Source organism: Vicugna pacos, chromosome 2 (assembly GCF_048564905.1).
Source record: "Vicugna pacos chromosome 2, VicPac4, whole genome shotgun sequence".
Taxonomy (NCBI): domain Eukaryota; kingdom Metazoa; phylum Chordata; class Mammalia; order Artiodactyla; family Camelidae; genus Vicugna; species Vicugna pacos.
This window is the reverse complement of record NC_132988.1, coordinates 13,068,560-13,096,313: the sequence shown is the minus strand read 5'-3', so window position 1 is coordinate 13,096,313 and position 27,754 is coordinate 13,068,560. Positions and strand designations below refer to the sequence as shown.

General features: G+C 44.9%; 2 long non-coding RNA genes across 2 annotated transcripts; one reads left to right on the top strand and one right to left on the bottom strand.

Annotated features, from left to right (window-relative positions):
* Positions 1–7,510: 7,510 nt before the first annotated feature.
* On the bottom strand, positions 7,511–14,536 carry LOC140699914 (uncharacterized). The gene is made up of 3 exons (XR_012078153.1): positions 14,209–14,536; positions 13,040–13,195; positions 7,511–7,995 (listed from the first exon to the last, which is right to left on the bottom strand). It is a non-coding gene; the product is annotated as an uncharacterized lncRNA (long non-coding RNA).
* Positions 14,537–16,396: 1,860 nt separating this feature from the next.
* On the top strand, positions 16,397–23,875 carry LOC140699913 (uncharacterized). Its single transcript, XR_012078152.1, has 2 exons — positions 16,397–16,566; positions 23,715–23,875. It is a non-coding gene; the product is annotated as an uncharacterized lncRNA (long non-coding RNA).
* Positions 23,876–27,754: the final 3,879 nt, after the last annotated feature.

Below are 27,754 nucleotides of genomic sequence, written 5' to 3'. Positions count from 1 at the left end.
GGCCTAATGGGTCTTAGTTACTCACATACAGGAGACCGATTTCCTCCCCTAGTAATGTCTCTCCAGCTCATTCCTTAAGAACTCATCTCCTAGGGATGCGCTGAATCAAAGCCCAACCATGGTTATGTTCCTTTCCAAGAGAAGAGGTCCCCCTGGGTCTCTGAGGCACAACGAGCAGGTATATTTTACAGAGGAGAGGCTCAGTTTCAGCTGGCTGGTTATTTTTGTCTCAGAGATGCAAAGCTGTTTTCACCTCCCAGAAGTGTTTTATATATGTATTTATGTATGCATGTATGTGTCCCAATCTGACCACTCACAAAAGCCATTTCCCCAAAGCCCCCAAATTCCCACATGTGCCTTCTCCTCTGCCCTTAGAGGCCTTCTCTCGGCCACGGGCCAGCTCCCTTCATGTGGAGTTGGTGATACATTGTCATCTGGGAGAAATGACTTTCAGCGGGGCCAGCTAAGCCCACAGAGGCTCTCCGTGGGGTGGAAGCTCCTCCCAGTCCAGAGGGAGTTATATAAAGACCTAAGGAAAATTTAAAATCCTGGATGGCAGCTGTGGGGGCTGAAATGAACCAGCCGATGACCCAGCGCCTCTCTGACGGTGAGGGTTAATTTATCACATGGAATCCAATCACTTCTTATAAACCCAGCGCAGGTTTCATTTAGTTTGATGAGGTATATTGCAAGATTTCAGAAAATCAATTTTACTGAGAGCCATATTAAGCCCCAGGGAATATAACAGTCCATGTACCTCACATAAGTTTCTGTTATTATTCGGAGGATCACTGGGGAAATTATATACTTAGCCAGGTGGAGGGGAATGGCTACCTTCATTGTCTTAGGCAGTTCCCACTCTGCTTACCTCTGAGAAATAACAAATAAAAGTGGTCGGGCTCCAAATTGGTACTTACCTAAGCTCTGCAGATGCATAAGAGTGAGCAAAAGTGACTTGATTTCCCAAAGTTGCTGACCCCTTACAATATAAAAACGATCAGGCATTATGGGGACTCCCCCGTTCTGACGGCATCCTCTAATCTGAGTTCTCAGAGTGCTGTTTCCAAAGGGGGCCAGTACAGGCTCAAAACTGCTTTCATCCAATCCGCCAGGTGACTATTTCCACAGAGGTATATTTCTTAGTATTTCCACTGTGGCTAGGGAACATGCCTCTCTCTACCCATCTGGTCTCTTGGAGGCTTTTGTTTGCAGAGCAATAAACCAAACTAGCTTTTTATGGGGCCCAGAACTGGAAGCTAGTGGCAGGGAGTGAACTCCCCAGCCAAGTCGGCAATAGCTTCTTTCTCCGAAGGCCATTCGAATTGACAGCAGAGGGCCCGGGGAGTGTGTGTGTGGTCGGGGGGAGGAGCCGCCAGTCTGTGGTGCTGCAGTCCTACTGGATCTCACAAACATCACAGCTGCTCTTATTTACCACGGGTCTAGGACTGTGTTGGCCAACGTGACAGCAATTCTCCCCGTGTGGCTATTTACATTAGATTACTTAAAATTAAGTAAAATCAAAAATTCAGTTCTTCAGTTGCACTCACCACATTTCGAATGCTTAACAGCCATAGTGATTAGTGGTGACTATATTGGATGGCACAGATATAGAATATTCTACAGGATATAAAGCATGTCCACCATTGCAGAAAGTTCCACTGGATGCTACTGGGTAGCCCTTCAGCTCCTGGGACTCGGTAGCTATTACACGTACCTGAGAGTTTAGCTCAGGCTGAATTCATGGCCCATGTCCCCCAGGTGTGCTCCTTTTCAAGATCCTCTTTCACCAGCAAAATTTGGGGATGTATACAACCTCTTTAGGGTCTTCAGGTCAGAGAAACTCTCTTCCATTACAGCAGAACCTGCCCCAGGAAAAACCTAGAACGAGGTTAGAAATTTAGAAATGAGGATGAAAAAGCTGTAAGCTGTAGGACAAAACTGATATTTAGGAATCTGGGAAGAAAAAACGGTTTTCATCAGCTGAATAGATGTCCTGTACCAAAAGCACAATTTCCTACTGGTATGAGAGGAATTATATGCCTCTTCAATTCGTATGTTGATGTCCTAACCCCCAGTATCTCAAGAGGAGGCCATTAGGGTGAACTGTAATCCAATTTGACTGGTGTCCTCGTGAGAAGGTTAGAGGAGACCACGGTGAAGACGTGGACTGATGACGGCCGTCAACAAGCCAACGAGAGAAGCCTCAGAAGACGCCACCCGGCCAACACCTTGCTCTTGCGCTTCTGGCCTCCACAACTGGATGAAAATACATTTCTGTTGTGCAAAACACTCAGTCTGTGTCACTCTGTTGCGGCAGCCCCAGCAAAAAATTCACCTACCACGCAGATTCTTCACAGAGCCGACCAGAGGCCCGTGCCTCACAGCCCATCAGGATTCCTTCAGACCAAGCTGGAGCTCTTGTGAGGATATATTGCCCACCTCCAGCATCTCTACCTCAAGCATAACAAAGCAGCTGTTTGTGGAGGATTGTGGTTCTGTGCCTTCGCCTGTAGGGAAATTCAGGCTTTGACGCTGCTCACAGAGCCAGGAGGGAACTGGAACTCAGAAAGTGACAGACAAATTACCCAGGAGGAGGGGCAGGACGTTTCAGAAGAGTGTTTAAAAAAATCAAACTGCCTCCACTGATATAATGCTGGGACATCCGTCACCAACTTCTCCAGGTCAGCTCTAAATTTGATCTGTGTGTTTATTTACACACATCCACAACACATAGATTCAGCAGCCGAATCACTCCTCTTCAAGGTGTTTAACAAAAATGAATTAATGCTACACGCAACCTACCATACGTTCAGCATAACACATAACAACCCCCCAGGATGTGATGCAAACTTTAAAACCAAGTGAGGTTCTGATGCTAATACCTTTTGTTTGATAGGATCCCTGGAGGACAAGCTCGATGGTCAACGACTGGATGGAGACTGGAATATCTAGTTAAGAGAAGGGCTTAACAGTATCCAACTCATTGTCTGTGCATCTGAGCTTTTATCTGTAATAGAAATTGTCATCTTGATTTTTTTTTCCCATTTTTCCACAGCATTGCAGTATTGCATAAAGAAAGCCAAACTTCCTGCCATATTGAACAAAATAAAAAAATCATAAAAGTAAGTTTGAAGCAAAACATTTCTATGATAGTGTAGAATTACAAAATGCTTTTATAGCTGAATTTTTCACTGGGTGCCTGGCACACTTTTCAAGGTCAGGTTATGACTTTGATTTTATGGAGAAGGAAACGAAGCATCAGAAAGGTTAAGCGACCCTCCAAAACTTTCACAGATAGTTCAATAAGGAGCCAAGCCAACATTTAAAGTTGGGGCCCTGACCCATCCCTCACACGTGTCCAAATGCCCTGCGCCTTCCACCACGACACAACGCAAAGTATAGCTGACCCGTCACAGAGGGTGTTAAAGTGGTTCTGCTCCATGAAGCTGCTCCTCGCCCGTTGGTGCTGTTGATGGTGGTGCTTCTCCTGTCGGAGAAAATGGCTGCAAAGACAGACAGGTGGTCCCGGGGGCACCCTGGGTGAGACCCAAGGCAGCTCTGCGGAGGCCAGAGCCTGCCCCCAGGGAATCGGTCCTCTCAGTTGCTCCCACCGCATCCCACCGCCTTTCTCCTTATGAATGAGGTGGGACTAGGAATCCAGAGTGGGGAGTGGGCTTCCAGAATCCAGAGGTAGGGACAAAGAGGCCAAGGTGAGAAAAGCTGGGATGAACTTCCTCCCTCTGTGTCCCCTGCCATCTTGGCCACCTGCCTCGCCCATCTGGAGTTAGCAATTACATGTCTCTCACAGTGCTCACCCACCCTGCACTGGGGAAAATCACAGAGGTATGTATTCTGGAGCTGGGTCTGTGATCTGGTAAGGGTCTACCGTGCTCTCAGCCCCCTTCTGAAGAACGCTTTTCTGAAGAACAGCATTCTTGTGTCTCCAGCTTTGTGCATTAACTTAGCGGACCAGTTATGCTACCTGGGCCAAGACTGATGATACCTGGGTTGGTGCCCCAACCAATGCAGACTGGTCATGAGGAGGCCTGACACAGTCTTAGCCTAATCTGGGTGCTCTGTGACAGGCAGAACCCATCAGACGTCTCTCTTGGAGAATCTGAATGATGGGTGTGGGCTAAACCTACACCCCAAATAACTCAGGTTCTTTTCTCTCTAGTCCTGACTGAGCTGAGACCCTGAACAACTGTGGCTAATGAGGAAAAGGTGTCCTACCCTCTTCCTTTTCCTTGTGTCCTGGAAGTCAGCCCCCATCACCCAAGGAGGTCCGGGCTAGTCTCTTCTTAATGTTCAATAACCCACCTGATGGAGAATGGCTCTCAGAAGTAAGTCTCAGGGACCCACATAGAAATGTGAAACACAGAAGTAACATCATCCGCTCACCAGAGGGACACTGGCCCAGGACACCGATGGTTACATTATTCTTTCCCACGTTTTTTTATTTTCTGCTTCCTGTATTATTGGACTAAGAGAAAAAAGTACTGAATATTCTCCCCAAAAGACTCCCGTGGAAAGTAGCTGAAAACTGTCAGAACAGACAAAGCAGAGATTTTTGCTTTAAGGTCTGTTGCCTAATTTCCCTTAGGGCCCCTGCTGTGGCCAGTGGGGAGCTGCCTGGAAGCCAGGCGTGGGTTAATTTGCATGATTGTGTTAACTAACCATCAGCCGCTCCGTCCCAGCCCCAGTATAACCTAAATTAATTCAACAGGAGCAGGTGGTTTAATTCGTACATTGTTCATATTTGCTAATAAACAAGCAATTTGGGTTTTAGCTGGAATTTTCTCTGGGGGACAGAGCCAAATATCTGCTGAGGGCTGGGCCTGGGGAAATGCATACTGTGTGTTCCTCTCATCCCAGATACCACCTCTGACCTACACTTCAAGCTCTTCACACTGAGAAAATCTGATCAGAACTTACCTCCAGCAGCCTCACAGCCCTCTTCCTCAGGCTCAGGCCTGACTGCAAGGTCAACAGCCCTGTCTAACCTTTGTTACAGCTCAAGGTCACCTTTACTAGCAGGGGGCCCTGGCTGCCCCGGCCCTGTAAGACAGGGCTTCCATGTGCTGAGATCAGAGCGCTGGAGCCCCAGTTCTCAGATGGAGTTTCTACCTGTGTCTAATTCTTGGATTCTTTCTGGCTACCTGCCTGGTTGGTCACTTTTCTTCCCCAAACACCGCCTGTCCACTCTAGTCCTGCTAGCCCCTCCTTCTGACGCTGACATCTCATAGGGAACTTAGTCCAGGACTGGTCGTCCCTAAAGGGACCCCGACAAGGGGATCCTTAGAGTCCGCACAACTGCATTTCGCCCACCTATTGAGTGTGACAGCAATAACAATACTACGACTACTAGCAGTCAGTATTCATCACGCTAGTTCTATGTGTCAGGAATTTTGCAGAAGTTAACGTTGAAGTAATTGGGGAGTTGAGGAAACAGGCTCAGAAAAGTTAAGTGTCTTGCCCCAAGTCACACAGCAAGTAGCGAAGAGCTGGAATTGAGTCTCATCTGTCTAGATCCAGGGCCCGCATTCCTGTTACTCTGTCTCCCATTTCTGTTTGATGGATGTCCAGTGCCCCCTCCTGACCTCATTTCAGGCCAGGAAGAACTGGCCGGGTTGGCTGGGTTAGTCTGGGGATCAGGGACCAGGTTTGGGCAGCAGGAGATTCCCGGATGTAACTGCCACCTGTGCGGAAGCCCAGAATGAGTACTAAACCCAGAGAGAGGCCTGTGCGCCAAAGCCAGAGAAGCATGCTGAACGGCCAAAATAGTTGAGAGACATTCCACACCCGTAGGTGAGAAGAGAATAACAGTCCAGTAAGGGCTGCAGCTATCCTCTTAGAGATGCAGCCAGGGCGTGTCCCCTAAGTGGCCCACAAAGGCCATCGAGTTGGAGGATCTGCTTGTCTGGTGCCAACTAGCAAGACAGTAGCGTTCGGCTTCCAGACTGTTGTCACATCACTTCAGATGAACTATCATCAAAGGTAATGATTGAAGTACTTAAGGGGATAATTTCTGGGGTATCATTTAGCTTTCAGAAAAGCTTGTATGATCTGTTTTACATCAACTGCTAATAAATGTAGAGAGCTCATGTGATGTCATGAAACTCACACCCCCCCCCCGCAAACCATTTGTTTCTTCCAAAAGGAATCCAAGAGTTGTGCCCAACCAGGTTGGTTTGGGTCACTTCCCAGTGCATCTCCTTTGCAGCATCTGAGGTTGGTCCCTGAGTTATAACGTCTTTACTGGGACATATTCGTAAGAGAAAAGAGACCAGCTCCATCCGTGCAGCTCCATGAGCTGCCAGTCTTCCCCAATATCTCTTCTCTAAAAGGACATGGAGTTTCCTTGGAGGAAAGGAGCTGTTAAGGACTGAATGTCTGCATCCTCTGAAAATCCATATGTTGAAACCCTAACCCACAAGGTAATGATAATTGGAGATGGGGCTGTGGGAGATAATCAGATCATGAGGGTGGGGCCCTGGTCTGATGGGAGTAGTGCCCTTCTAAGAAGAGCCACAGAGAGCTCTCTCTTCCTCTCCCTGTCTTTGCCGTGTCAGGACACAGAGAGAGGTGGCTGTCTGCAAGATAGGAAGAGAGTCCTCACTAAAAACCAGATTGGCCAACACCTCGATCTCGGACTTCCCAGCATTCAGAACCATGGGAAGATAAATTTCCGTTGTTTTAGGTCCCCTTGTATATGTTATTTTGTTGTGGCAGCCCAGGCAGACAGAGACCTGCAGACAGAAACCATAGAAGGAGAGAAAACCCCGTAGCACATTAGTCAAAGTGTCTACCTATTCATGCGAAGGCAAAGCTCTGTTGGTCTGCCCTTTTCCCGGCAGACTTCTTTAGGCAACTCCTGCCATATTTACGGAGAGAAGCAGCAGCTGCCTTCACTGGGTGACGTGAAGGACTCTGAGAGTTCCACCTGCCACGGATGTCTCTGGGCCACAGTGCTGGGACCACCTGCCCCTCACCCGGCTGGGACATCTCCCCACTACATGTGCTAATAGGCTTGGAGAAAAGAAGCCCCTGGGGTGCTAACTTCTCAGCTGTTAAAGGGATCCTCACCATGCTTCTCTCTGTGCCTACAAGGACTTCTCTTTGGAGACACTCAAGCGAGGTAGGAGCTCATTGGTTGACACCTTCAAGATCACCACGGTCTTCAGATCTGGGGTTCAGGAGCTCAATTTTGTGAGTTCTTTGAAGTTCTGGATGATTGGTTCAAGCTAATCGAACTCATGAGACTGGCTGACAGCTGCTGAGTACATTTTTTTTTCCCTAAATCAGAAAGTACTTTTGAAAAACAAAATGACTAACTCGAGGCAAGGTCACAGAGCAGGGCCTGGGAAGATGTTTAACGGTTGATTTCATCCAGCCCTAATGAGCCTCTGCCCTAATAAGTGGCACCCCACAGTGGGCCAGAAGACCCCTGGCGCCAGTCAAGGTACCTACCCCTCTGGCCAGGGCCAGAGACAACCAGTAACTCTTCAACTCATTATTTTTATTTTTTTTAACATCCCAAGCAGACTACTCATTTCTATCAGTAATGTGGTACTATTTCCATGATTAATATTTATTTCAGATCAGTGGCATTCAGTGTATCTTCATGGTGCATCCAGGGTGGCCCTCTAAGCTAATTTGCAGCATGCCTCAAGTCATCGCTCCAGCAGATGACACATCACATCCACGGGACGGTAGGTCCTTGGGGCTTCAATTTCAGGTGGTGGCATTTCCTGACCCTGTCCGCATTTCATCCACTTTGGGTCACAGTATGGAAACAATGCAAAGTTTAAAGAATACTAGATTGACGGGAAGGAAAACAACACTTGGAGAGATTCTGGTTGGGCTTGAGGTAGGTCAACCTGACTTCCTCTTGTCCCAGTTTGGAACTGGGCACCAGGGTCTCTCATCGGTCAGGGCTGGGTCTTATATTCGATGGGTCCTTCAAAGGTACAGTTGGGGTGGCTCTTTCCTCACCTGGCAGAGAGAACAGAATGAAGCAGATACACAGAGATGAAGAAGCAACAAACTCTGCACATTTCTTGCAGACAGACAACCACCCCCACTGGCATAATGGCACAGACAGCCCCCGGTTGGTGGCACAAGACAGTGACTCTCTTGCAGATGATCCTATTCTGGCTCCAGGGCCATGTGAGACCCGGCTGAGCTGCCTGCTCTGGGGGACTATGAAATTACCCATCTCCCTCCACTCCATGTCCCTCTTTTCTCCAACTAGTTTTGGTGGCTTTACTTTTCCTGCAATCAAAGTGCTCCATGAGGACACTGTGCACCTCTCCTGTGACCAGGTAAAGAAAACATCAAATTGGTGAGTTGACACATTAAATAAGCATAAAAATCCAGGTAGGTTGACTTACAAGAATGTAAAATCATCCAAGGACTAGATAGGACTCGGGAGCCCATGAGAATAGACCGGCAGTGAGGGAGTCCCTGGGGATTGTCTGTGTGAGTTTCACAAACAGCACTCAGGTTCAACTTCATGTACCTTGTAACACGCCTGGATACCAGTCAGGTCTCCAGGAAAGGACTGTCATTAAGAAGACAGAAAGCACCGACTATTTTACCCTCAAAGATTGGCAATTCCAGAAAAGGTAGACATTTTGGAGCCTGAATCATCTAGACTGGTCCTCAGTGCATCACTGTACCTGGGCAGATTGCTTAAAGAGATGCTCTAACTTCCCTCCTTCTACCCCTCCCATATTGAATGAGAGCCAAACCGATTTCTTTCTCACTCCAGTCATACCTTCCTGTAAATGCTTGTCTATTCTCTGAAAGTGTAAGTGGATTGAAGGATTTTTTTTTTCCCCACCGTAGCTCTGAGAAAAGCTCAATATTTGTTATTCTCAGTCTTCCTGCTTGCTCATGGTGATGTTAATGCTGCATTTTAAAACTGCCATGGTATTTTAATAATACAACATTCTTTCTGGTATTGTTGAAACATTATATTATTCAATGTATCCAATTGCAATATATTTTTCTCTGCCCTTGTGGTGCATTATCACTGTGTACTCTTCACAGAAGTGTAATTTGGGGAGCAATTTTCTGGCAAACCATTGAAGGTGTTGCATTACAAATGTGAGGCGATATGCATTTGGCTCATGGGACCACATTACAAGGCGGAGAGGGAGTCTTTTTTCAGGGTAAACACTGTTTTAGAGCAGTGATCCCAGCGGGACCCTGCCTCCCACTTTGTCACCTCAGTCATCCCTGCCCCCCTTCAGGAGTCTGTCTTAAACAAATTCAGCTTCTGCTGCCCAAGATGCCCGGCCACATCCAGGGTTCCGACTGACTGATGCAATCACTTACTTCCTGAAGCTATTTTGTCTCTAGAGTTGGATTTCTCCTTGGCAAGGTCAAATTTGTCATTTCCTGTAACTGGAAATCCAACTGGCTTTCTCAAATACAGAATTCACACCCTAGATCAACAGATCGCCCTGACCCACAGCTGTGGGTTTCAATATATATACATTTTTTTTAATAATTGAAATCTCAAAACCATTTATAAATGGTTGTCCAAATTTAAAACTCAGGAGTTTTCACATGAAAATCCGGACTTCTAGATTATTTTAGTGATCACTGTGGCAACATGTCAAGGTTTTCTCAGGAAGTCATAGACCCTAGTTCACCATAGGCCCCACTAGTTCCCACTGCAAATTCCTGGAGTTTCACAGGTTATCATGCCTGACTACCTTTGTGTATGTTTGAGAATGCAACCCCAGCTTTCAGAGCTGTGATAGGCAGAATTCTAAGACCCACATCAAATTCCTGCTACCTGGTGTATACACCCCTCCCCTCGTGTAGTCCTCTCCTCCTGGGTGTTGACAGGACCTGTGAATACAGTGGCATATCCCTCTCTGGTTGGTGGCAAAGGGATTTTGCAGATGTAATTAAGGTTCCTAATCAGTTGACTTTGAGGTAACTAAAAGGGAGTTACTCTGGGTGAGCCTATCATAATCAGGTGAGCCCTTGAAAGAGACGAGAAGCATCAGAAGATGTTCTCCTGCTGGCCTTGAAGAAGTAACCTTCTGTGCTGTGGAAGGGCTACATGGCTTGTACCTGAGGTCAGCCTTTAAGGGAGTCACCCCCAGCTGAGAGCCAGCAAGAAACTGGGACTACAGTCCTACAACCACAAAGGACTAAATACTGACAACAGCCTGAATGAGTTTCAAAGAGGACCCTGAACCTCAGATGAGATCACAGCCCCAGCTGACACCTTGGCTTTAGCTGGTGAGATCACTGGCAGAGGAGCCATCTGAACTGTCCTAGATTCTCAGCCCACAAAAACTGCCAGATTTGTGTAATTTGAGTGGCTATAAATCACGAACTTTGTGGTGATTGGTTATGCAGCAGTGAAAAACTAATACAGTATCTTATCTGTTAGTTCATTTGCTTTAATACCCATGATCATATCCCTAACCAAACCAAGATTACGTGAATTGCTTTCACCAAAGACTGGTAAACACATTATAGAGACTGCTCTGTTACCTCCAAAGGAAAGTGGAGGAGTGGCAAACTCAGATGTCTGAGAAAATGCCTAGAGGACAAGCACAATCTAAGAGAGAATCATGGAATTTGAATGCTGTGAAATGTTCTCAGCTATCAGCTGATCTAGTTTCCACACCCATTTTCAGATGAGGAAACTGAGGCCCAGAGAAGTCAAAAGATGTATCCAAGTTCCCACACCTTGATAAATCACACTCACATTTCCTATAGTTGGCATAAGCCTTATGAATTCCTGACTAATCAGAAAGACACCTGCATCTGATGGGGGGTACATGCAGGGAGGTTTGAGTTGGTTGGTTTAAAGGTCACCCTTTACTGGAGGAATATGTATGCAAATGCTTGACACTGCATTAAATTGAAATGGTTATTAGTTTAACAAATATCTATTTCCCAAGCATCTTCGGGAGCAGCTGAGAAAGCAACAAAGTAGGATGTGCAGTCAGTGCCTTTCAGGCCTTTCTAATCTCCATGAGAAAGCTGACTGCTCTCCGTTTATACAACAGCAATGTGGTACAAGCAACACACACGTGACGTATATTGTCTTCTGATCATTTTGCTAAAGCCCAGGACCCCTCAGTTATTCCCCATTCCTGAACTCCCCCAGCCCACTGCAGTGCCTAACAATCAAACACATGTTCTTGATTTGTCCTGCTGTCACTGTATTTTAAAAAGCAGCATACAGCCCAGTAATGGTCACAAAATGGGTTGTGCCAGGGGTTTAAGAAGCATGGATTCAGGAAAGGGCAGGATGTGGGTTGTGCTGAAGAGGAGGTGGCGATAAGCCCGTGGTGGACACTCTGCAGATTTCCAATGGTCAGTGGAGAGAGCTGAGGTGCAGGCATCGTGCTGGGCGCTCTGATGGTGACAGAGATTTCAACCATGCTCAGCCACCAGCTCCTGCTCTGTTTTACCTTCAAAATACTCAACCTTCTGTGTCAGGAAAAACTATTGCGTTTAGCTCCCTGGTTTCAGGCAGAGCCGCGCCCTAGACAACAGTGACAGCTGCCTCCTCTATTATTAAACATCTCTAAGGATAGAGACGCTAAGTATCCCTTGGCCATCTCTTCTGTCCGCCCCACCCCAGCACACCAGCTGTCCTCCTGGTTTCCCCATTTCCATCACGGCTCCACTGTTTCCTGATCCACCATCTCCAACCAACTGTAACCAATAACCAATTGTAATTCTCCTTAGCTCTGTCCCTGCATCCAAACAGGGAAACAATTGGGTCGGTTCTGTCCCTGAATGACTCCAGTGACCTCCTGTGTCAAGGTTGGCATGGATCGTGGGTTACCATGACCACTCTTGGGGGGTAGATCTCCCAGGTCTTTCCAGCATCATTCTCCCATTTCTCCTGTCTGCATTGAGATAGACCCCCTCATCCTCTGGAATTTCAGCTGGTCAATGGCTTTTCAGCTCAGGTCTATATTTCTCGATCTTTTATGTCATCTTGTGATCCACTCTAGGCACATGGCATATGAGTAGAAGCAATGCGTCCAAATCCAAGTTAACCTCCACTTGAAGACAAGCCAATTTCCTTGTATTTCCTTCACCATCGTCCCCTTTCCTAGGCAGCAGAGATGGAGTTACAGGTTCAGGATAGTGGAGCCAACTGGCCACAAAACAGAACTGCAACTGAATTGCCCACCTTTGGACTACTAGGTGAGAGAGAAATGAATGTTTATTTGTTTATTTGTTTGTTTTGTTTTGTTTTATTATTTATTTATTGAAGTATAGTCAGTTACAATGTGTCAATTTCTGGTGTACAGCATATTTCAGTCATACAATACATACATGTAATTGTTTTCATATTCTTTTTCATTATAGGTTACTGCAAGATACTGAGTATAGTTCCCTGTGCTATACAGAATGGTCAGAAACCTTGTTTATCTAATTTATATATAGTAGTTAGTATTTGTACATCTTGAACTCCCAATTTATCCCTTCCCATTTCCTTTCCACCTGGAATTGTAAGTCTACTATGTCTGTGAGTTTGTTTCTGTTTTGTAGATAAGTTCATTACTGTTTTTTTTTCCTGTTTTTTTTTTTTAAGAGTCCACATATGAGTGATATCATATGGTATTTTTCTTTCTCTTTCTGGCTTACTTCACTTAGAATGGCATTTTCCAGGTCCATCCGTATTGCTGAAAATGGCATTATTTCACCCTTTTATGGCTGAGTAGTATTCCATTGTATAAATATACCACAGTGAAGGGATCTGTTCACTGAGTTTTGACAGTGTACACCCCCATGTAACCATCACATCAAACAAGATTCGGAATATGACATCAGTGTCATTTATTAAGTCACTGTCTTTGGGGGTTTCTCTGTTACAACAGCTAACCTGTAGCCTATCTAATACACCTCATAAATGGTCTCTCTGCCTCCAGTCATCCGATATTTCTTCAAGTAGATCTTTCTTAACAACCAAGTTAGGGATTTTGCATTTCTGCTCAAAAGCCCAGAGACTTCCTCATCGCCACCCTCACTAAAATCAACTCACCTGACCTTCAATAGAATTGTCCCTCTTTGCTCTAAGCTGGAAACTTATTTTCTTATGTAGGATGGGATGGTTTCCAACTTGATCCCATCTGCAGGCAGATTATGATAGAGTTCTGAGAGGTCTTTGGTCAGTTATTCAATGTGGTCCTGAAACTCCCTTGGGAAAGATACATTTTAATTCTCACTTGGGAAAAGATAGAAGATGATCAAAGTAACCCATTGAAACTTTTAACTACTATTCTAGAGTCACACCAAAATGTGTATGTACTATCTCTGGGGACTAAATTATATTTTACTGCAATAAATGGTATGTATGATGCTTCCAAATTTGACGGGAGAAATCACAGTTGGAAAATTGCTTGCTGTTTAAAGTCATTACAAAAGAACAGAAAGTGACCTGCCTGGGAAACCCTTACTTGAAGTAATGGGTTGTGATCAAATACCACACCCACCAATTATTTCTGCCCCAAAGATGATAAAAGGGGTCAGATACCTTGAAGCCAATGGCCCACTGTGATCGGAATGTGTATGTCCACCTCCCAAAAAGAAAAGAGAAGGGTTAAAACTTGCTGAGACTTATGAAAAAAAATTAACTCAAAGTAGAGAGCTGAAACAAATAAGGTAATATCTAAATAATTTTATCATTTTGTTTTGCCTAGAGAATAAGGAGCAGAAGTTCTGTTTTATGGAAATCTCCTGGAGTCCTGAAACTTCTTAACAGTGCTTTATGACAAAAAGAACCAACATTTTGCCTGATGCGGAGGAGGGCGTCACCTCTGATTTCAGCAAGAGCCTGATCCAGTCAGGCTAAGGCCACCCAGAGGGGTGACTGTGTTCCATCTCTCTGGTCCTGCTGGGCTGCTGGCTCTGGGCTTTATCCCACACTTGCCTCTATTGCCGTAACACAAACCCCCACATCCACTGTGACCAGAGTTGGTAACAGCTACATTGTCCTTGGATCCATCCCAGCCTTGCTTCTATGCCAGGCTGGCACTCAGAGGTGGGCAGAATGCTCACTCCTGGTTTGGAAGGAGGAAGGGAGCTACTGTCTGCCCAGATGTCAATAGGGCCAGTATGGGTTTTCTGTGGGCTACTCCCCGGGCAGAACAAGGATATCTGGATGGATGATCCCCAAAACATATTTCAGCTTGATATGGGAGAACTGCCTACCATTCTGAATGATGAGTGCGTGAATAAGTCCCTCGTCGCCGGACATGTCCAAGGAGTTGCTTCGTGATCTTCTGCCGGGAGATTTACAGAAGGGATCCTCACATTGTGTGGGGAGATGGATGATAATCTCTAAAACCTCTTCTTGCTGGGAATGACCTGCCTCTCTGCTCCAGAACCCCTCCCCCTTCAGTCCTGCAGTCCCTTGATTCTCACCAAGGTGCCCACCCCAAACTCAGTCTTGGTGCAGGCTCGGGGCAAATTGTGACCTCAGCCCAGTGGGAATTCAGCAGCTGGAACCCACCACTCTGGGACTTGGAGTGAAGAAGCAGAGCCGCTAAGCCAGGTGTGACATCACAGCTCCATTGTGACATCTGGTATGTCCCCTTGTTTCTGCAGTCAGTCCACACTTGTGAACTGTGGTCCTAGGCATAGAATTCTGGTCTCATTTCTATCTAATCTCTGGTGGGGCCAGGAGTGGAGCCTGTGCAGGGAAGTGGGTGGGGGCAGGTGCCTTCAACCTACCCCTCCACTACAGGCCAGGGACAGTCAAGCACTAACATTGGGTTCACATGCCTGCTTGTACACACACACACACACACACACAAAGAGTCCATCCGCCAAGTCCAGGCCCTGGGTCATCACACTCTAGAGGAGGTTCCACGAAGCCACCAAGACCATCAAAGGTCCAATAGTTAAGCCCAGTGGCCAGAAGGCCAAAGCTGAGAGAGGGAGCCAAGGCAAGCTGCGGCCCAGCGGGCCCTGGCTGTCGAAGTGGTGTCATCTCAGGATACACGACCAGAAGCCGGCCAAGGGCTGCCTAGAAATAGTTCTGCATCTGACAGCGACCAGTGGCCTCTCCCAGCAAAGAGATGCTTGTCCCCAGCCACTAAAGGCCCAGCAGGGAGCAGACTTTCCCCTAATGGCTCCAAGACCCCTGTTGTAATAACCTGCCTGCAATTCCAGGTGCCTAGGCAACAAAACTAAATACAGAATGACAGATTTGGACCAGGCTATTCCTGACAACAAAGGGATAAAGATGCAAAATTTTATATTCAAAGATGTACATGTGCACAGGCCAAAAAAAAAAACAAAACCAACTAGAGGCATAACTACATCAATGTGGTTATTTTGGGGGTGGGATTATGGGTAATTTTTATTTTTTGTCTGCCTTTCTGCACAACTCAAATTCTCCACCATGAATATGTATTACTGTTAAAATCTGTAAAAGGTTAGCTTTAAAATTCATATGAAATTACAAATTTATGGTAGTCATTCTGCAATCAAAGCTATTTTGCTTACATGTAGAATTCTGGTTTTTACTGTTCTTCCTTTGTGCATTTTCTAATCTCTATTTTTACTGCCCTGCTTTTAATGCTGTAATAAGCCAGCTATATTCTCCAGTCAGGCACTCCGTGTGTGTGGGTTTAAGTCATAGTTGTGCACAGAAAATGATTCCTACAGCACAAAAAATGCAGGTACCATTGCCTGATCCCACTCATACTCTGTTCCTCCACCCCTTCATGCTGTTCCCTCAGGCAGGACCAGATTCCCCACTTACCTCTGACAAACCCAATCCTACATTTTTTTTCTACTCTTTCAAAAATTCTGTTCCTGCAAAGTCCTACTGTGTAGCACAGGGAACTATATTCAATATCCTGTAGTAACCTACATTGAAAAAGAGTATGAAAAGGAATATATGTATGTATCTGTATGACTGAAAAATTATGCTGTACACCAGAAATTGACACAACATTGTAAACCAGCTATACTTCAATTAAAAAAAATTTTGTTCCTGTAAGAAACCTTACACAACTCAGTTCATCCATGCATTCACAAAATAAGTATTGAACACGGTCCACACACCAGGGGCTGTGCTCAGGACTGGAGTCACAACCACAAACACTCCCAGACCCGGCCCTTCCTTTGAGAATAGAGTCTCCCACACAGCAGGTTGCGGGCGGTTGTAAGTAAGCCCAAGTATTGATTGTCAGCCCTGGGATTGGCTGCCGTAGCTTGCTCAGTGGGGAGCAGGGGTTTACAGTGCCAAGGGGAATACTAACCAGTAATTGTCACAGCGGTAGTAATTGTTACATCACACAGTAGTCTGTGTTATAGATAATGCATGTATACATGTGTGCAGGTATGGGCATGTATGTACACCTGCCATAAATCACTGCAATTCCCTTAACAAGCAAGCATTATCTAGAGCAGCCAACGTTTATTGAGGACAGAGTATGTGCCAGGCCCCCGTCGAAGTTCTTTTACACGTACAACCTCTTTGTTCCTCACAGTAGCCCTGAGTTGTATGTATCATCATTATCCCCATTTTAGAGAAGAAAAAACAGTGATAAAGGGAAGGTAAGCAATTTACCATAAGATTACAAAGCTCACCACAGGGACTATAGCTAGTATTTTATAATAACTTTAAATGGAGTATAAGCTATAAAAGTATTGAATCACTATGTTGCACACTTGAAACTAATATAATATTGTAAGTCAACTGCACTTTAATTAAAAAAAAAAGATTACAAAACAAGCAAATGATGGGTCTTGATTTCAAACCCAGAAGTCTGACTTCAGAGCTCTGCTCACATCGTTGATTGCCAATTATTGACTCTGAGATCGCTGGGTAGTGAGTGTAGGCCAGGGAAGGTTCCAGCGTGATGAAGGACAGCAGGGAGCACTGGCCCCTTCTCAGGGAGTTACGGGAGACTCCCTAGAAGGAGGAGAACCTAAGCTGACACTGAAGAGGAATTGGAGGTGAGCTGGCAAGGAGGTGAGGAGTGAGGAGAAGACGCGCTGTGAGGTCAGGGAAGCAAGGCAGGTTCTACAGGAAACCTGGGGCGTCGTGGGGGCTGGACTTTGTACACCAAACTAAAGGGTCTGGACTTTTTCTTTTTCTTTCTTTCTTTTTTTTTTAAGCAGTTCTTTTTTAGGGGGTGGGTAATGAGGTTTCTTTCTTTCTTTATTTTGATGGAGGTACTAGGGATTGAACCCAGGACCTCAGATATGCTAAGCATACACTCTAGACTGAGCTAGACACTCCCCCTTGGACTTTTTCTTAAGTTTAAGGGAAACACCACAGTCAGATTTGCATTTAGAGCAATCCTCTGCTATATCAATATGGAGAACGGGTTGGAAGGAGCCAGACGGCAGACATGGAGATGGGGGATCCCACGTCACAGGGAACTGGGGACAGGGGACAGGACCACGACCTAGGTGGGGCCACGAGGGCACAGACAACCATCGTCTTCTCCTCTTGCATTTCCTCTGCATCTCGGTGTGAGGGCTCTGCCGCGCTAGTTTGTACTTGCTTAAACAATGCCTGTGAGCTGGTGGTCCGTCCGGTTGTTCCTGTTTATGTGTCTCGTCTCAACTAGACTGAAAGCTCCCTCAGAGATAAGGACCACGTCTGACAAATACACCTGTCTGTGCTCAGCCCAGCACCGGACACAGATCAGTTATTAATTCTTTGAATAAATTATCATGCTTGTTTTCTTACCAGCCTTCTACTCAAGGAATTTTATCATCTAAACACCTCTTACTGAAATCGAAGACTAGTTCTGTAGCTCTTTCCTTTGGGTTTATTGGCAATCACACACAGAGTGAAACTAGGTAACTATATACGTAAAATGGCTGATAAAACAGCGCTAAGGATCAGTGGGGAAAAAATCAATTACACGCTAATGGCGTGTGTGTGTTGACGTGTGCTGAGCACCCAGCGCACTACAGGGCACGTTCATCTTTATCTATATTAGCATCAAAGCTGGAGTCAGCCTCTTAAAGCCCGTTTTTTTCTTCTTTAGGCCTTCCCAAGGATTCATGCGCCAAATAACTAAATTATGTCTTGGTAGCTAAACAAATTATGCAAAATTATACACCATGAATATTTTATAATTCTAAACCCTGAAGCCAGACTCCAGACAGTTTTATGTCTGCAGCAACCCGTATCAGACCCAGATAAATTCGGCTAAAGACAAATGACTTCTTTCAAAAACTTAACTTTTTTTTCCTTGCTGCATTTCTCCTTAAGGATGCATCAAAGGCTTTACTGTATGTAGGTCCTGAGAGTAAGTGCCCTGCACCTTCCTCCCAGCTGGCTGAAGCCAGAGATTGTGCCTGGCATAACTTAACTCTCGAAATATGCAGGAAATTGATTAAGGTTAACAGTGGTCTACCTCGGGCTTGCATGGAACAGATATAATATGAATAAACAGCTGACAATGGGCCAAGGTTCAACTAGTGCCACATGCTTCCTTTTGTCTTAGAATGTTGAAATTGCATACAAAATACGTCTTTCTAAATAATGAGGTCTTAGTTGCCCAGAAATAGGAGCTGCAGCTCTGTCTGATGTGGGTGCTAAGGAACATCAGAACTGCTTGCGCAGTGTAGCTGGTTTCTCTCTCCTTCTTCTTTCTCAATTACCTTTGCTAGTTTTGATTCACCTCTTCTGGTTTTTAAAAGAAAGAGCTACCCTATGAAGGTTCATGGCTGTGTTCTCCAAGAGGCCAGGAGAAGAAAATGAGGAAGCTGTAAGTTACTAAGACTCTGCTGGTCCCTCTGCTTGGCCCCTGGGATGAGGAGACTTGCAGGTTAATGCTTCAAATTGAGCAACTTCAAAATGGCCAGGAGTCGGGGGAGGATGAGGGCAGATGTCTCTCCTCACTCTTCTGACTGTTCTGCAGGCTTAGAGAGGAGCCCAACAGAACTGGGAAACCTGCTCATGCCTCCAGCCAGGGACTGACCAGGAACACCAAAAAAGGGAGACAATTGATTTCGTGGGGGCGACTGTCTCTTTAAAAAAAAAAATTCTGGTAGAATTTCCTTTGTGCCATAAACAAATAAAATTTCTTTCTGAAAATCCTGCTGACTCACGGGAGCACCACAGAAGTCATAACATCTTTTCTGTCTAATCAGCAGGCTGATTTTCCAGAGATAGTGTTCCTATTTTCTTTCACAGAAAAGGAGGTGGTGGGAAGAAAGAAACAAAACAAAATAGGCTTGTTACTCAGAGGCCACTGGGCAGATCCTTGACTGCCATCTGAGATGGCCCAGCTCTGGGCAGGAGCCCCAGAATGTGTCCCGGAACAGGCTACACTGGAGGCTGGAAAGCACTCGTGTGAGGGGGTCATGTCTCATCACCCCCTGTCAAGCCAGCCCAAAGCGGGAGGGAATGAAGTGTGGGGGCCAGGGTGGCAGCTATGAGTTAGTGGAAAGAGCACTGGAGCCAAGGATGTAGGGAGGAATCCTGCTGCTGCCTCTATTAGTCATATGACCTTCAACCAGTTACTCAAGCTTGGCTGAGCCTCAGTGTTCTTATCTTTAAAATGGCTATAAATTCTACTCACTTTCCAGGGCTGTTATAAGATTGAAACAAAATAATTGCTTGCAAGCACTGAATACAGGGTCTACAGCACTGTAACTGCTTAATAGCTGAGGGGGCTTTAAGCATGAGCCCCATTGTAACTTGTTCTGTCTTGATAATGGTCCCACTGTCACCTGGATATGAAATGCACACCACTGTCCATGTGTTCTCACCAACATCCTTCTCTCCTTCACTTTCAGAAACCGGCTCAGATAAGGACCTCATAAAAGCATTCATCCTCAAGAATAAAGATCTAATAAGTTTTCCCTTTTCTAAGGGAATTTGTATTTGGGTTTTAAAACCAAAATATTTCTAGCAGTGCAATTTTAGGTCTCAGCAAGCTAATAGAAGAGAATTGTTTGCTTTTGTTTGTTTGTTTGTTTGCAGAATGTGTAATAAAGACTTCTTCAGTGAGCTCTTAAAATTATGCAAATAGATATCTCTTTAAATGTCTGTTTAAGGCTCTAAGTTTAGCTATCAGCTTACAAAAAAACATAGAGGATAGAAGAACAGAATGGATGACACTAAGAGAATGCTACCAGCAAAGTCCAGACTGTGAGAGCTTCTATAGGACAAACTGATACTTTATAAAAATTCACTGCAAGGAAGAGAGAGAACTATTAGGAGAACTTGTAGATTAAGAGATGTAAAACACATATTTAACCAATTACCAGGTGTAGACCTTAGTTTGGGCCTAACTAAAATAAACAAATTGAAAAATGAAAATTATGGCATTTATGAGATAATTGGAAAGTTATAGATATAGAGAGATATTAGATAGAGATTATTCTATTGGTTCTGTTTCTCTGGACAGACGACTCTGGTCTTTTGTCTGAGATTTGTCTCAAAATGATACGAGAAATGCTGATGAGTGGATCAGAGATGGATGGGGCAAGACTGACCATGAGTTTATGGTTTTGGGTGCAGGGTGATGGGTACTTTTAAAAACAAGGGTATTAGTCTAAATAGACATTTCTCTAAAGAACACATCCAGATGGCCAACAGGCACATGAAAAGATGCTCAGTATCACTAATTATTAGAGAAATGCAAATCAAAACTACAATGAGGTATCATCTCACACTAATCAGAATGGCCATCATCAAAAAGTCTACAAATAATAAATGCTAGAGAGGATATGGAGAAAAGGGAACCCTCCTACACTGTTGATGGGAATGTAAACTGGTGCAGCCATTATGGAGAATAGTATGGAGATTCCTCAAAAAACTAAAAATAGACTTACCATATGATCCAGCAATCCTACTCCTGGCCACATATCTGGAGAAAACTCTAATTCAAAAAGACACATGCACTCCAATGTTCCATAGCAGCAATATTTACAATAGCCAAGATTTAGAAACAATCTAAATATCCACAGACAGATGAATTGGTTAAAGAAGATGTGGTATATATACACAATGGAATACTACTCAGCCATGAAAAAGAATGAAATAATACCATTTGCAGCAATGTGGATGGACCTAGAGATGATCATATTAAATGAAGTAAGTCAGACAGAAAAAAACAAATATCATATGATATTACTTACATGTGAACTCTAAAAAAAGATACAAATTTTATTTACAAACCAGAAATAGACTCACGGACATATAAAACAAACTATGGTCACCGGAAGGGATAAATTAGGAGTCTGAGATTAACAGACACACACTACTATATATAAAATAGATAAACAACAAGGACCTACTGTTTAGCACAGGGAACTATATTCAATTTCTTGTAATAATCTACAATTGAAAAGTATCTGAAAATATATGTATATATGTATGTGTATGTATAACTGAATTGCTTTGCTTTATACCTGAAACTAACATTGTAAATCATCTACATTTCAACAAAAAATAAATTTTTTAAAGATATCTAACAAAAAAATAAGAATAATAGTATCTAAATATTATACATGTTCAAAATTCTCCAAAATAATAGTTAAAAACCAAATAAAACAAACAGAAGAACCTCTCTTGATCCATGTAACCTTTCCCCAGGTCATTGGCAAGGCACAAAGAGTTATATAAGCAAAGTTTTAACTCAACTCTATCCAGTACTTATAAGCCCACTTCCCTCCTCACCCACTACACTTTATCTCAAGCAGCCAACACCAGTGGGGCCAATTCCCCAGCAAGGCTGCCTTTCAGGCCCTCCTGGGACAGTTTCCAACAACCAAAGGCAGCTAGAATTTGGCAAGATCGATTTCAGAGGAAAGACCTGGGAAAGGGAAGGGCTCACTGCCCATCTCTCAGCTCCTGAGAGAGGCAGAACTGGTTCTAAAATCCTGTTCTCTGCACTTCCATCCAGAGCTCCCCACAAACACTCTTGTTTTCCTGAAAGGGGATTTGATCACAGCTCAGGAAGGAGAGAAACCATAGGTTCTCCTCTCCTAAGAGTTTGCTTGTCACCCCACCCCATCCCCAACAAACAGTAGCCCCAGTGCTCCTTTGAGACCCCCTGCATTTTTAATGAATGGTTTCAGGCTCATTAAAGAGTAGAGCTAATAATACCATGGGAACTCCCCATGAATTCACCACCCAGCTGAAAAAAAGGAACACGACTAACTCCACTGCAGGCTGTTGAGCCCTGCCCGGTCTCACTCCCTTGTCCCCTCCCTAGAGGTGACCGCTCTCCTGAGCTTAAATGTGTGGCGTTACCATGTGTTTCCTTTCTTTCTTTTGAAAAGAAAACAGTGGACTTGGGCTTTTAAACATTTTATTGATTGTGGATTTTTTAAATTCTGGTACTACATATATGCTATTCGTAAATAATATACAGTATAATTATCACTGATGCTTTAAATTTTTACAAATGTTTTCATTACAGTAGGTACCCTTATGCAACTTGCTTTTCACACTCCGCAATACATTTCTGAGATTTCCCCACATCCATGTGCGTCACTCTCGGGCATTCATTTTCTCCCCGCTGAGTCGTATTCCCCTGAATGAAAGACTCCAGTTTATAGACCGGTTTCTCCTGCGATCGATGCTCAGGCTATGTTCGATTTTTCTCTTTTACATACAAGAGTGGAGTGAACATTCTTGCAGTTTCCCTGTGCACAGCTGAGAGCCTTCCTCTCCACCCCTTTTTCACTCGGTCGTTTCCGCTCTGTCCTCCATCCCGCCAAGTTCATGGGTGAGACCCTGACAGTTACTGGCCTGTCTCTCTCCTCCGATGAAGGGTTTGCTCTCTGCCTCTGTTGGGCAAAGTGAAGGAAGGGCGCTAGGCAGTTAACTCATGAGTTTGATCAGGAATCTCTCACTACCAGAACATGACCTCACGGTGTCTTACTTTAAGGATAAGGTTTGGGGAACTTAGTTATCTGAATAATTGCCCTGTCTAGACTCAACCACCACCTCCCTCAAGCCCTTGGCAGTATCCAAAAGGGGTCAGCGCTCACAGAGCACAGTTAAATATAGACATCTAGGAATAAAAGGCCTAATTAAGAACCAGGAAGTTGCTCTGGGGAAATTTAAAAGGTTTGCCAAGGCACTCTTAGCTGTGCCAAAGCCTCATTTGGCAGGAAGATGTTGATGAGAGCCCCCAAGTCGAGGGAAGAAAAAGCAGATTTATCCCCCAAATCATCAGGGCTGGCTGGCTATCTGCTGCTTGTGTGTCCAACCCCCCACCCCGCCCCAAGTCACACTTTCTAGGACAGGGATGAAGGAAAACCACCAAAGGCAGTTGGGTTAGATTTCCTCCCGTGTCAGAGACACTCTCTCGAATTGCTCTAAAGTACTCATTTACCGAATGAAGAATTTTGGACACTCAAGATTCTTTCTAATTCAGCGTGCATTTCTGACCCTTCGGACTTTCTGCCCTGATGAGAACAACATTCACCTCCCCGCCCGAGGTCAGGCAGCGGAAACACCGTTTTCAGCCCAATGTGAGGGAACAGGTGAAGCCCAGTTTTCCAACTTTTAATGAACTCCTACTATATTTTATCAGTGCAGTTCGACAGACTCCACTTGCTCATCTGGGGTTGTGGCCATGTTTCTTATAGATTCTGAAGGATTAAAAACAAGCATGAATTCAGAATGTTTATTCATCATACCAATATAAATGAGATCCTTAAGAATCCATAATACACCCTCAATACAAAATGTAAAACTGTCATTTTTCTGTCTCCAACAGCAGGCTGACGGCGGTTATTCTGAACCATCTCAGACGGAGCGAGCGCCTTCTGATCTCACCTGTAAAATGGGGCTGTCCAGCTCCTAGGGTTCCCCAGGGGATCAGTGGAGATAATGTACCAGAGAGCACTTTGGAAAAATATAAAGTGCAATTCCGATGGACTATTGACAGTCCTTTGTTAAGTGTCCAATTGATTGCTGAATGCCCTCGGACGCAATGAGGCATCATTCCTTATGAACCGCTTTATAACTCAGACCTTTCCACTAATTCAGAATGACCTTCCCTCCAATCAGCTCGGCTCCCGTGGTTTCACTTCAAAGCCCAGGAAGTTGCTGCGTGGAAGGAATCTCGCAGAAGAAAGGGCTTTTAGAGGTCATCTCATGTCCAGCCTCCTGCCCTGTCCCGGGGACAGGGGTGTGGTCTCCTCTGCATCCCCGACCAGATAATCCCTAGACCTCTGCTTGGAAATCTCCCTTGAGAGCAGCTTCCTAGGACGTGAGTAGCCCCTCCTACTGAGGAGTATGAGGCCGAGGTGAACTCCATGGGGTCAAAAGTCGTTTCTACCACCAGCTCCAAGCCTCTGAACAGAGCAGGGGTTTGCAAACTACGGCCCGCAGGTCAAATCTGCCCCGATGCTAGGTTTTTGCAGTCTGAGGGCTAAGAATGGTTTTTACATTTTTAAATAGTTCTTTTTAAATTTTAAATAGCATTTTATGACATGTGAGATTTATATGAAATTCAAACATCAATATCCACAAATAAAGTTTTACTGAAACACAGGCGTTTTCCTATTTTCTGTGGCTGCTTCCACACTACATGGCAGCTTTGAATGATTGCTACAGACACCTCACAGCACGCAAAGCCTAAGATATTTACTCTGTCCTTCCACAGAGAAATTTTGCCGACCCACTTTAGAGTTACATGAGCAATCCCAACCCCTCTTTAAACGGGTGAACAATGTTTTCATGTCATTGATCATTCCTAGCAAACATTTTTGTTTTCATGTCATTGATCATTCCTAGCAAACATTTTTAAGGACTTACGATGGTGCCCAGGTGCTGTGCTGGGCACTGGGCAGGTTTAAAAAAAGAAAAAAAAACAGTAAGAGACTAGATCTTAAATGTTCTCATCACCAAACAAAAAATACATAGAGACTCCATATTAATTCAGAGCAAGGAAAGAGAGCATTTTGGAAAGATTTCACAAAAGGAAATTTGAATTTGAACTTACAGAATGGGATAGGTTTTGGAGAGCTGGAGAGAATTAAGAGGTTGTTTGCTTTTTGTTTTGGGGTTTTTTGTTTGTTTGTTTTTGCACAAAAACATTCCATTTAAAGCCATAAAGTCAGAAAAGCTAGAGATGTGTTTAGAGAATCCAGTGGTTCATTCACTGTGTACTTAGTATCGACAATGAGGCAGGCTGATTCCAGGTACCAGGATACATCAGCAGACAAAACAAGGATTCCCACCCTGGTGTAGATTACATTCTAGTGACCACGTGCCTGCAGTAAAAGGTTCACCCGGGAGAATACAGGGCCCAAGGTTGAGGGCAGGTTACAGGCAGAGCGGAACACCCACCACTCACTCAAGGGCACTGGAGTCACAATCAGAAACCGGCAGCACCTGGCCCCACCCTTCAGCCTTGCCACACACTCTGGCCTTGGGCACTTAACCTTTTGGTGGGTCCTCAATCTCCTCATCTTTAAAATTACGGAGTAGGACCAGATCTAACTCAAGAATTCTATGAAAACATCTTGATTTGCAAATCACAAAATTTCTGGGATTCATAGAAAAAAAAAATCTAGATAACCACTCACTTTGGTTTTCTTTACAAGTTGCAGTTGCATTTTCCTTATTTCGTTTCTTTAAAGCTCTCAAAGTGTGTGTTTCTTTAAAAAAAAAAAGTTCTATTACATGGTTCCTAACTTCAAGGTCTACAATCCAGTGGAAAACAGGACACACACAGTGAATAAGAGTGTGGACCCAGAAGCCAGATCACCTGGGCTTGGATCTGAGCTCTGCCCAGACCCCGGACCAGCAGTGCCACGTTTGCTGGGGAAGTGACCTGACCTGCCCCCGTGTCAGTTTCCCAGTGAAATGGGGAGAGTAATGATATTGACCATAAAAGGCTGTCGTGAAGATTAAATGAGATGGTAGGTGTAACGGGCTGGCAGAAGTTCCCGTGGGTACTACTATTTTTATTGTTATTACAGACAAAGAAATCAGTGTGATGAAGTGTGGCTGAGGAAGTTATCAGAAATTTCGAAGGAAGAATTGGGTCACAGAGTGGAGAGCGCTCCTGTCTGGCAAAGACGAGTGTTGAGACAGGCTTCCTGGGTGCTGGCAGAGAAGCAGGTGTGCTTCCAGCAGTCAAGTGGGCTGGTGGTATTTTGAGATGAAGCTACATGAGCAAAGATGTCCCCAGCTGACCCCGTCTTCCCCCACTCATGGCTCTGTCTCCTCTGTGCCTTGTCTCCATGAATAGGACTCCTTCCCTGCCCTGCCTCATCAGCACCACCGACTGCCCAAGATGGAAACATGGGGGTCTTCCTTGCCTCCTCCCTCCAACTCATCCTCCCACCTGGTCATGCGGATTTTGCATCCCGCACATCTCTCAAATCCCCCGTCTCTCTGTCTCGATATTCCTCTATCTCTCCATCTCTCTTTATGTCTCTAAATCTCTATCTCCATGTCTTTTTGTACCTCAGTAACCCTCTAATGGTTCCCCTTGCTCCCAGTATCAAATTCCACTTCTTGACCATGTGGGATCAGTTCCCTCTCTCCCCCTCTGCAGCCCAGCAGCCTGAATTTCTTTCATATTCCCAGATGCTTGCTGTTTCTTCTGTCTGGAATGTTCCTTTCCGATCTCCTCGCCCCCTCTCCTTGCAACCAGCCATACTCACTCTTCAGGTGGCAGTCTTAATGCCACCTCCTCAGGGACACATCTCTGACTCTTGCACTCGACTGGTACCCTCTCGGGGTTCTCTGTACTCATTACAGTCAGAATCCATCCATCGGTAATGTGCTTGTTGTGAATCATCTGTGATTCCACGAGGGCAGGGATTTTTTAAATGTCATTTGCACCCAACAAGCATTTTTTACAAAAAAAGAAAAGAATAGAATAAGTAGAACAAGACAGAATAGACTAGAAGAGGATAGTATGGGGTAGAATAGAAAATATAAAAATAAATTGAATATAGTAAAACTAATAATTTTTCTGAAAGGTTTGTCTCTTACATGTGTGAGCTTATGTGTATTCTGGGTTGAGATATCGAATGTCACTCTTAGTGTAGGTAACAGCCAGGCAAGTTGGAAAGCCAGGGTCCTGGGGAAATAGCAGACGTGTGCTCCCACCTGATGTCCCTCCCGTGTGTGAGCACCAGTCAGGGTGGCCTCCGCAGCTGACTGGCGCTCACACCAGCCCAACATTCCCAACTTGTTCCCCGGGTAATGTGGTTGTTGGTTGCCTCTCCTTGGAACTTTGTCTGCATCCTTATTATAGAGTGGCTCCTGGAAATGACAGTGACATACTCTTCTGCCATGTTTCCCTCTCACCAGTTGATTTCTCAGGACTTTGGCACAAGAATTCCAAAGGAAAGTGGAGGGGGAAGGGCAGAAGGAGGATGGTGGGGGGGACAGGAAGGGAAAGAGGAGGGGGACGAGCTCCTTGTCACCCTGTGCTGTGTTCCAAAGATCCCACATTCTTTTCAAAGTACTCACAAATTAACCCTTCCATACCCAACTCTTATCCAAGATGGACAACCTGCTTACCTGTCTGTACTCTGTAAAATAAACTTCCTTTCCGTTCTGAAACAGAAATGCACATGCTGGCCAGCATCTTTTTCCAACACAACTCCTCTTCTCTAAGATTCTTCCCATTTCAACTAGGAATGACTGCACAAGCTCATCTGCAAGTTGCCCCAGGAACTTGCAACATAATTCACTGAAATCTGAATTCAGAGTAGCTGCACATTTCTCCAAAGCTGGTCGGCTTCCACAGTGACCGGCCAATTCTCATTCTCTCTGTCTTCTATCCCGCCA